Source organism: Hylobates moloch, unplaced genomic scaffold (assembly GCF_009828535.3).
Source record: "Hylobates moloch isolate HMO894 unplaced genomic scaffold, HMol_V3 SCAFFOLD_12, whole genome shotgun sequence".
Classification (NCBI taxonomy): Eukaryota; Metazoa; Chordata; class Mammalia; order Primates; family Hylobatidae; genus Hylobates; species Hylobates moloch.
In genome coordinates this window covers 13,662,867-13,674,041 of record NW_026652287.1, presented here as the reverse complement: position 1 = coordinate 13,674,041, position 11,175 = coordinate 13,662,867, and the positions used below count along the sequence as shown (strand labels likewise).

The 11,175-nt window shown below is 47.4% G+C and overlaps 1 long non-coding RNA gene across 4 annotated transcripts in view; it reads right to left on the bottom strand.

Moving 5' to 3' along the window:
* Positions 1-11,175, bottom strand: part of LOC131380787 (uncharacterized) — a 72,387-nt gene that overhangs the window by 12,825 nt on the left and 48,387 nt on the right. The gene's annotated exons all lie outside the window — the stretch shown is intronic.

Here is an 11,175-nt window from a genome sequence, read left to right as displayed (position 1 = left end):
TACCACCTAGATATACAACATCAGTTAGCAATGCGTGGCTTAAAGTAATGTTACTTGATGAATAGTGGCTTAAATGATATAAATAGCTGTTTTCTAACTTCACAAAAAGTTTACAGGTAAGTAGATACGGAGTTGTTTTTTTCAGCTGTTATGCCACCAAGAGCCCCGGATATTTCCATTTTTTTCTCTGCCATCTCTGACAAGTGTACATAGTCACAATCTATCCTCATGGTTGCAAGATGGCTGCAGCAGCTCCGGGCATCTCATCCTCATATGACAATGTATGGGAATAGAAGGAAGTCATGAAAAGGTATTCTCCCCTAGCTGCTTTTATCAGTGAGCAGGATATCTTCCAGAAGCTCCCAGCAGACTTCTGTTTCTATCTCATTGGCCAAAAGTGGGTCACATGCCTACCCTGAGACCAATTTCTGGCAAAAGGGAAAAGGATGGTCATGACCGGCTTGGATCAACATCTTCTGAGGCCAGGAACATTGCTGCCTGAACAAAACAAGGTTCTGTTAGGTAGGAGGAAAGAGGCCTAGCAGCTCTGAGGGCAGTTAACAGTGCTGTGGCTGTCACAGGTTAGGATGCTGCCAGGAACACAGATCCCTGACTGTAGGGCGGGAGGGAGAAGGGCTGCTGTGGTAAGTGCCAGGAGACCCAACTCAAACTAATTTAAGCCATAAGGGGTATTTATTGGTGTACATAGCTGAGAAGTCTGGGGTAAGAGCTGCTTGCTGGTACAGCCGGATTTGGGGCACTAATGATACCAACAGAATTGTTTCCCTCCATCTGACATGGCCCTGCAGTGGTGGCTTCATTCCTACTCTCTCTGTTGCCCCCGCTTCCCACGCTGTCAGCCCTCCATGCCCCCATGTCCTCTCACTGGGGCCACAAGGTAGCTGCAGTCACTACAGTTCCACATCCACATTCCAGTCCTGAGGGAGAAAAGCCAGTCTTTTCCCACAGCATCTGCTACTTTGGGTAGTCATTCTTTATTTATTTATTTATTTTTTCAGACAGAGTCTCACATTTTGTGGCCCAGGCTGGAGTGCAGTGGAGCTATCGCTGTTCACTGAAAGCTCTGCCTCCCAGATTTAAGCGATCGATTCTCCTGCCTCAGCCTCCCGAGTAGCTGGGACTACAAGCGCCCACTCCCACGCCCAGCTAATTTTTGCATTTTTAGTAGAGACAGGGTTTCACCATGTTGGCCAGGCTGGTCTGGAACTCCTGACCTCAAGTCATCCGCCTGCCTCGGCCTCCCAAAGTGCTGGGATTACAGGCGTGAACCACAGCACCCTGCGCCTCATTCCAGAGAGTCATTCTTATTGGACCAGCCTGATCATATGATCATCCCTGGGCCAAGGGCAGGTCAAGAAATCAGTGCTTTGATTGGCCAGGCCTGGGTCACATGCTCCATCCCTGCAGCCAATCCCATTTAATCCCACAACATTCTGGGAAGTGGATGTTGTTATTTTTGCAATGAAAAAGCTTGAGGCCAAGAGAGAGGTGGCTTAAGTAAGTCACGTGATGACAGCAAAATTCGAACTTATATGTTTTCTTTTGGAAGGTCAATAAGGAGCTCCTGGGCTGCTTCTCAAGGGCACCTCCAAACCCCCAAAAGACAGCAAAATCAGTGACTGAACACCCACTGTGCTGGGCCCTGTACTAGGAGCCAAGGGCGTAGCAAACCATGAGTCGCAATCCCAGCCTGCAAAGTGCCCTCAGTTCATTAACAGAGACAGGCAAATAAAGAATGGCCCTCACTGAATCTTTGATTTGAGCAGACACCATGCTGGGTGCTTTATGCATATTTAATACATTTAATTGCACTACAATCATACGAGGTAGGTCCAATTTTCTTTTCTTTTCTCTCACTCTTTTTTTTTTGAGAGGGAGTCTCACTCTGTCACCCAGGCTGGAGGGCAGCGGCACGATCTTAGCTCACTGCACCCTCCACCTCCCAGATTCAAGTGATTCTCGTGCCTCGGCCTCCCCAGTAGCTGCGATTACAGGTGCCCACCACGCCTAGCTAATTTTTATATTGTTAGTAGAGACAGCATTTTCACCATGTTGGCCAGACTGGTCTGTAACTCCTGACCTCAAGTGATCCCCCCGCCTTGGCCTCCCAAAGTGCTGGGATTACATGCGTGAGCCACTGCGCCCAGCAGAGGTAGGTCCAGCGTTTATCTCCATTTTTCAGATAAGCAAAAGTGCCCTGCCCCAAATCCTATACCTGGTAAGCAACGGGCCCAGGCAGCCTGACTTCAGGACCTTCACTCTTCACTATTACCCTGTTCTGACTTTCTCCTAACAAAGCAAAGATGTGTGCCTTAAGGGAGTCCAACCAAATTGTGGGAAGAGAAGAGAGGTGTTTCAGATCGGGGCTTTGCGGAGCGCGGGGGGATCAGGGGTGTCTTCTTAGAGGAGGGTTCACTCGTGGCAGGCTTGAGGATCAAGCACAGATACAGGACTTGAGCAAGCAGGGTTTGGGGCACGGAGGTGCCTCACAAGCCGAAGAAGACACATGAGCCAAGGCAAAAGGCATGTTCCTTTAAAAATCCTTTCATCGTTCCCCACTGTTTACAGGACTGAGTGCAGACTTCTTTGCAAGACTTATTAGGCTGCTGGATCAGTCCCTGGGTGACCTTTTTCCACTACAGCCCAAACCCCCACTCTCTCCCTCCTGCCCCACCTAACTTCCCTCTGTTCCTCCAACCAGACAGGCCCTTTCTTGCTACCAGGACTTTGAATACACTACTCTCTCTCTTCCAAGGATTACTGTCCCACCCTCTTCGTTGGCTAATTCTTTGGGGTCTCTGCTGGGCCTCCTACCAGGCTGGCTAGAGCCCCCTCTCATTTACTCTTATCCCAACACAACACATCATACTGTAACAGCCTAGGCATTTGTGTAGCAGATAAATAATAGTAACAATAACAAAAATCAAAACTGATCCTAGCTACTCTGCTTTCAAGGAAGGGAGGAGGAATCATTTCAAGCCTAGGGGAAAATCCTTACCCATCTGATATTTGTTCAACAACATTTACTGGACACCTACCACGTGCAAGACACTGGGCTGGGTGTTAGATACTGTTTCTTCTCACTTTAAGAGCCTGGTGAGAGGAGGAAAGTAAGATTGTTATTTCCAAGTTCTCTAGTTCTAGGCCACTGAATGGTGAGACCCCAAGCAGGTAGAGTAGAAGCCATCCATGAGAGGATTCCCGAGCCAAGGGCATGGAGAACCACACAGATCCGCCCAAGCAAGTGAGCAAGGGCTCTAAAGCAAGGGGGCCTGGCAGCGTGTTGGATGGCTGGACTGTAGTGATGTAACCGCCCAATGGGTTCACCTGCTGCCTAGATAGAGCCGATTTATCAAGACAGGGGAATTGCAATAGTGAAAGAATAATTCATGCAGAGCCGGCTGTGCGGGAGAACTCAAATCAGTCTCTCTGAGCATTCGAGGATCAGAGTTTTTAAAGATAGTTTGGTGGGTAGGGACTTGGGTAGCGGGGAATACTGATTGGTCAGGTTGGAAATGGAATCACAGGGTGTCGAAGTGAGGTTTTCTTTCCTTCCTTCCTTCCTTCTTTCCTTCCTTCCTTCCTTCCTTCCTTCCTTCCTTCCTTCCTTCCTTCTTCTTTCCTTCCTTCCTTCCTTCTTTCCTTCCTTCCTTCCTTCCTTCCTTCCTTCTTCTTTCCTTCCTTCCTTCCTTCTTTCCTTCCTTCCTTCCTCCCTCCCTTCCTTTCTTCCTTCCTCCTTTTTTCCTTTCTTTCTTCCTTTTTTTAGAAGAACCCTCTCTCTGTCACCCAGGCTGGAGTGCAGGCACACTGCAACTTCCACCCCCCAGGTTCAAGTGATTCTCCTGCCTCAGCCTCCTGAGTAGCTGGGATTACAGGCGCCTGCCACCGCGCCCAGCTAATTTTTGTATTTTTAGTAGAGGCAGGGTTTCACCATGTTGGCCAGGCTGGTCTTTAACTCCTGACCTCGTGATCCACCCGCCTTGGCCTCCCAAAGTGCTGGCATTATAGGCGTGAGCCACCACACCCAGCCAAGATTTTCTTAATGTCTTCTGTTCCTGGGTGGGATGGCAGAACTGGTTAGGCCAGATTACCATCTGGGTGGTGTCAGCTGATCCATCCAGGGCAAGGCTTGCAAAATATCTCAAGCACTGATCTTAGGTTTTACGATAGTGATGTTACCCCCGGGAGCAATTTGGGGAGGTTCAGACTCTTGGAACCAGAGGCTGCATGACCCTAAACTGTAATTTCTCATCTTGTAGCTAATTTGTTAGTCCTACAAAGGCAGACTGGTCCCCAAGCAAGAAGGGGGTCTTTTGAGGGAAGGGCTGTTGTCAATTTTGTTTCAGAGTCAAACCATGAACTGAATTCCTTCCCAAAGTTAGTTCGGCCTACGCCCAAGAATGAACAAGGGCAGCTTAAGGCTTAGAAGCAAGATAGAGTCAGTTAGGTCTGATTTCTTTCCCTGTCACAATTTCCTCAGTTATAACTTTGCAAAGGCAGTTTCAGTGAGAGGTGATCAGTGAGGAAGGCCAGGTGGTGGGGGGAATCAGAACCTAAAATATGGTGCACAATATTTAATTTTAAATTCTTTGCATTGTGGTATAAAACTCATATGCCAGTACAACTTTAGGGGAAGTCTTACACACCCGTAGGTGCTTTGTATGAGTAGTCTTGCCGGGTGAGGATGGATCAAGGTCAAGGATAGTCCAGAGCAAGGTAAATGGAGAGAATTCTTCATGGGCAGGAACTTGGAGACGGAACCACAAGAGTGGTCTCCTGAGAGGCTCTTGGAGAGGGTACTTGCTAGGGGTATGAGTCATTTTTATTTAAGTATCTCAAAAGAGTATGATTTTTCCCAGATACCCAGACAGTTGCCCTGGTAGACTACAGACAGAGAACACACGTTGGTGCTTCTTTCCAGTATCCCTAACTCATAACACAGTGCCTGGTGCGGAGGAAGCATTTCATACTTGCCAGATGGATACATGAATGGATTGATTGAACAAATAAAATCCAAACCCCATTCTACTGCCTTCAAAGTCCCACGTGATCTGGCCCCTGTCCGGTCTCCAACTTCATCTCTTGGCCACCTTTCTGCTGCTCAGACACCACGGTCCTTCTCACCCCAGGGCCTTTGCATTTTCCTTTCCTTAGGTTGTGAACACTCGGCCCCCAGCTCTTTGGCTGCCTTCTTCCTATCCTAATTTCCTCAGATCTCCCCTCCCCAACCCTACCCCTGCTTGCTCAGGGCTCACAATCACCACCTCCAATCACTGACTGTTACATAGATCACACTGCTTTATTTCCATCAAAGCACTTCTGAGAACTGTGCTTGCTTGGTTGGAAACACACGTGCCTGTTAAAATGTAAGCTACCCTCAACACACATCACTTACGTAGATACACCCTGGAGCGGAAGCTCCAAAAGAGTAGGCGTTTTATTTGTCTGTCTTGTCCGCTACTGTCTTTTATGCTAAATGTAATGCTTGGCACATCAGAAACAATAAATATTTATTAAATGGATGGATGAATGAATAAATGGTGAGTGTGGGTCACCCTGGGAAATTAGGCTAAAGGCATAATTTCAAAACCCAGAAACCTGGCTCATTTCCATTCTGAGAGGTTCAAGCTCAAAGACACAAGACTTGGCATCGGAATAGATGACCTGACCCTTCCCTGGAGATCTTCAATCAAATGACAGAGAAGTATTGTTCCAGAGCTCTCACTTTGATGATACTGGGAGAGGAGATGCCCAGAACCTTCTTGCAGCCCCCTGCCCTGACCCAGCTCTGACAGAGCTTTATCCACAGCACACTTCCACCCCCTCCCAACTGCCTTCTAGCCAGCTGGCTGCCAATGGTGATGTATAGAGATGACTTGATTTGACCTTGAAGGGAAGAAACAAATTAATGTGTCTCAAAATAAATTCCGGGAATCAGTGGCTGGCTTCTCCTCCAACCCCTCCCTTCAGCGCTTCACGAGTAGTGCATCGTATGTGAAAATCAATACTGTCTCTTAAATGAGCCAACACCTGGAGCTGGCAGGATGTGGGGCTGCCTGGAGGTCCCCTCCCACCCAGTGTCCTGGGCCCAGGAGTTGTTAGAAGCAGTGGGAGTCTCAAGGCCTGCTGTGGGCCCAGCTCTCAGGTTGCTGAAGGCTGGCTGAGCAAACCCACCTGTCCCATAGCTGGAAGGCCTCCCAGGTATAAGCAGATGTGGATTACCTGGTGGGTCCCTTGGGAAGGAGGAAGGGCAGCCATGTGGAAGGGCATTGCCATTGCCATTCTCTAAGGATGACTTGGATATGGGGGGCAGGGCAAGAGAGACTCCACGTCTCACTACCCAACTCAGCAATTCGATGTATATTTACTGAGCACTTGTGCTTGGCACTAAATTCAACTGGTATGCCCAGGTATAGTATGCCAGTGTTCAAATAATGAAATACCTCATTACCGCTCGGTGAATAGCACTGCCTGAGCCTCTCAGGACCCCCAGGGTCCTGGCCTGTATTAAGCATGTTTTCTTATTCTGATGCTTTGGCATTTGGATCCTAGCTAACCCTGGAGGGACTGCCTGTCCCAGGGCCAGCCAATTTCTGGAGATGGAAAAGGACTCTCTGGGAGAGGAGCACATTTTTCATATGCAAACCAAACCCTCCAGAACCCAGACCCCCAACCACCTCCTTTATTGTGCTTTTCAGCCCTTGGGTCACTCTCCACCTGCCCTAATCACCCAGGGCCAGGAACCAGAGAAGCAGAGACAGCCCCTATGTCCCAGAGCCTGCTGCAATTATTCAAATGAGCCAATTCAAAACCTGCATGCCCTGCTTCACCCTTTCCTTCCTGCAGAAGCCATAATAAAGGCTCTTGCTCACATTTTCTTCTTACTCCCTCTGCCTCCTGAGGGACCCTGGAGTTTCCCTTTGTGGCTCCCCGTGGCACGGGGTGCCCTCGCTTCTTAGAATCTTCGAATAACAAGCTATGTTTTCAATGGCAGTCTTCTCCTTTTCTGTTGTCCACATCTAAATAATGATAATACCTACAATTTCGTTTTTTCCTTTTTTTTTTTTTTTGAGACAATCTCGCTCTGTTGCCCAGGCTGGAGTACAGTGGTATGATCTTGGCTCACTGCAATCTCCACCTCCCAGGTTCAAGCAATTCTCCTGCCTCAGCCTCCTGAGTAGCAGGGACTACAGATGCCTGCCAACACACCCGGCAAATTTTTCTCTTTTTAGTAGAGACAGGGTTTCATCATATTGGTCAGGCTGGTCTCGAACTCCTGACCTCAGGTGATCCACCCACCTTGACCTTCCAAAGTGCTGGGATTACAGGCATGAGCCACCGCACCTGGCTACAATTTCAAATATAGCCACTGCCCCCATCACCTGCAACTCCCTCTAAGAATCAACAGCTGAAGTGTTAATATCTCTTCAGCAGGAGGCCTTTGGACCAGTGGCTGTTCTGAAAGATCAGTGCCGTGTCCTACCAGTTAAAGATTTTGAATATCACACGAACACACACACACACACACACACACACACACACACACACACTGGCCTACTATGTGGCAGCTATAGCACTGGGCCTTTGGGGAACACACACATGGGCCTCTGCCTGCACCCAGCCTGGATGCGGTAGTTACTGGGGGCTTCTAGGAAGAAATGGAAGAAATGATGTCCAGTTGAAACCTGAAGGGGGAGTATTAATAATAATGTTATTGAATGTTATTAGCTGCAAGGCACTGTCTATGCTCTTCACACTCATTTAATCTGTAGTCAATCCTGGAAGGCAGTTGATCCAGAAATGTGCCCAAGACCCCACAGCCTGGAAGTGATGAGCCAGTTTTAAACTATAGCAGGCTTGTTCCAGACCAATGTGTTAGCTAGGCCAGGGAGCAGGGAGGGTGAAAAGAAGGGTTAAGAGTTTCTGGCAGAGGGAATGCTAATGCGTGGATTTAGTAGGTGTGTGTATTTTAAAACAAAGGAAACCCTTAATTCTCACTCAGAGCTTTAGTTTCTCTATCCGTAAAATGGGAATAATTAATAATCACATTTAATATCCCCCAAAGAATTGCTGGGATGATCGCAAGTTTGTAAAATAAACAGGGCTATTGCTTAGTTATTATCACCATCCCAGCAGCTGAGAGAAGCAGAGAGAGCAGAGGAATGAAAAGGACCAGCTGTCTTGGAAACGTTGCCTAGTGACCTGATATGGGACAATTTCATTTTTCCTGTGCCTGCATGACACACCAGCTTGTTCTGGATCTGACAGTGACAGCTTACAAAATCCACAGCAGACAAGATGACAGAGCTTACTGCCAATAGGCAGGCATGTATACACACACACACACACACACACACAGGCCCATGCACACCTCAGATCTAAGCCAGCACAGACACAGTTGTTGGAGAACAAAGAATGTCTTTGCCGAAGGGACAGAAATGGAGACTTTCTGGCTGTGTCCAAGATTTCATGCTAGATCAGCAGTTCCTAGAGTGGATTCTATCAGCAGAAAAGGAGATGGGAAGAGTTTCTCAGTCAAATAAGTGTGGGAACTGCTAGGTTAGACAAAGTTAAATACTCCTCTTTAGTCTGGTGATGTGCATTGTGAACCTCCGAGAGGAAGATACAGCTGGTAGCTGTCATTGCATAAGAGATTACCCTAAAATTTAGTGACTTGAAACAGTTATGACTGCAGTTCTGAGGTTCAGGAATTCAGCTGAGGCTCAGCTGGATGAGCCTGGTTTAAATGAGATTGCAGTCAAGATGTTAGCGGGGACTGCAGCCATCTGAAGGCTAGACCAGAGCTGGAGGGTCTGCCTTTAAGCTCACTCTTGTGGCTATTGGCTGGAGGCCTCAGTTCCTTACCACGTGGGCCTCTCCATGGGGATGCATTAGAATCCTCATGATATGGCAGCTGACCTCCCTTAGAGCAAGTGAGCCAACAGAGCATGAGGCAGAAGCCCAATGTGTCTTTTGTGATCTATCCTGGAAAGTGGCATAGCATTACTCCTGCTATATGCTTTTGGACAGCACCACTATAAAGAAACCCTAGAGTGGATGTGAATTTGTTCCAACCTCAGGCAAGAGAGCTGGGCTTTAATGCTTCTGCACCCAATACCCATTGTCTAATGTCTGCCCTGGGGTGGAAGTGGGGCTGTAAACTCCCAGGCAGGACATACACATCACTTCCTTTGATCCTGTGCCTAAAATGGCTCTAGTAGCCCCAGGGAAGTCCTCCACAGAAGAGTCACAGGTGCAAACTCATGGAAACAAAAGCACCCAGAGGCCAGGGGAGGCATATACAGAAACAGTAGAAGGGAGCTGGGGGATGCGGGCTGCTGTGTCCACTGCTTTTATATGCATGAATAAGTGGAAGTCAGAAGTGGTTCAGTTGCAGGGCATCAGCTGGACAAATGGCCGAAACAGTATGCAACCACTAAATAACATGCTCCTGAAGATGATTTATTGTCACAGAAATAACATATGGGAAGAGCCAGCCTCAAATAATCGGTATGTATGATATTCCATTTAAAATAAATAAATATAACTTTGCATTTCTATTTTGTTTTAAAATACCACTATTTCTTGGCCGAGCACGGTGGCTGATGCCTGTAATTCCAGCACTTTGGGAGGCCGAGGCAGGCAAATCGCTTAAGGTCAGGAGTTCGAGACCAGCCTGGCAAACACGGGGAACCTCATCTCTACTAAAAATACAAAAATTAGCTGGGCGCGGTGGCTCACACCTGTAATCTCAGCACTTTGGGGGGTCAAGGCGGGTGGATCACGAGGTCAGGAGTTTAAGACAAGCCTGGCCAAGATGGTGAAACCCTGTCTCTGCTAAAAATACAAAAATTAACGGGGCACGGTGGCGGGTGCCTATAATCCCAGCTACTCGGGAGGCTGAGGCAGGAGAATCCCTTGAATCTGGGTGGCAGAGGTTGCAATGAGCCGAGATTATGCCACTGCACTCCAGCCTGGGTGACAGAGTGAGACTCTGTGTCAAAATAATAATAATAATAATAATAATAATAATAATAATAATAATTAGCCAGACGTGGTGGCAGGCGCCTGTAATCCCAGCTACTCGGGAGGCTGAGGCAGGAGAATCACTTGAACTCAGGAGGCAGAGGTTGCAGTGAGCCGAGATCGTGCCACTGCACTCCAGCCTAGACAACAAAGTGAGACTCCATTTCTAAAAAAATTTTAAAAATTAAAATGAATGCAATTTTGCTTTCTATTTTGTTTTAAAATCCACTATTTCTTTAAAGAAGTTGAGTGTTCACATTACTTTTTCCTTTGTGCTTGTTATGGACTGTGTATTTTCTGTCCCACCAAAAATCACACGTTGAAATCCTAATTCCCAATGTGATAGTTTTAGGAGTTGGGTCTTTGGGAGGTGATTACGCCATAACAATGGGGCCCTCACAAATGGGATTAGCGCCTTTATAAAGGGGGCCCCAGAGAGCACTGTCATCCTCTTCCTGCTATGTGAGGGCACAACAAGACGCTGGCAGTGTACAACCTGAAGAGGGCCCTCACCACCACCCGACCATGCTGGCAGCCTGGCCGTGGGCTTCCAGCCTCCAGAACAGTAAGGAATAAATTTCTACTGCTTATAAACCACCCAGTCTGTGGTGCTTTATTATAACAGCTCGAACTAGGAGCAGTGCTTTTCTGTGTTTTTCAAGTATTCTTCATAGAGAACGGATTGCATTTCAAACAAGAAAAGTAAACGTAGCTGTTAGGTCTAAGAGATTCTCATAAGGAAATCTTTGATTTAATATATCACCTGATGCAAATTTTATTTCCTGTCCTAGAACAAGGCATTGGTGTAGCCGTGTGAGGTTATCCATACACACTGCAGAGCAAGACGGCCCTAGTTTGAATTCTGTGCTATCATGTATTAGCTGGGTGACCCTGAGCAGATTTCTTAACTTCTTTGTGCCTCAGGCTCCTTGGCAATAGCATAGGAGTGATGATGGAGTACCTTGTAGAGGTGCGGAAAGGAATAAATGAATTAAGATACGTAAAATACTTACAGCAATTGCTGGCAAATAAAAAGCACTTTGGCAGCACAGACCTACCTTCCCCCACCCCTCCCTCATCTCTAATTAGTCTAAATGGCTAAGGCCTTTTTTTCTTCTCTTTTCCCTC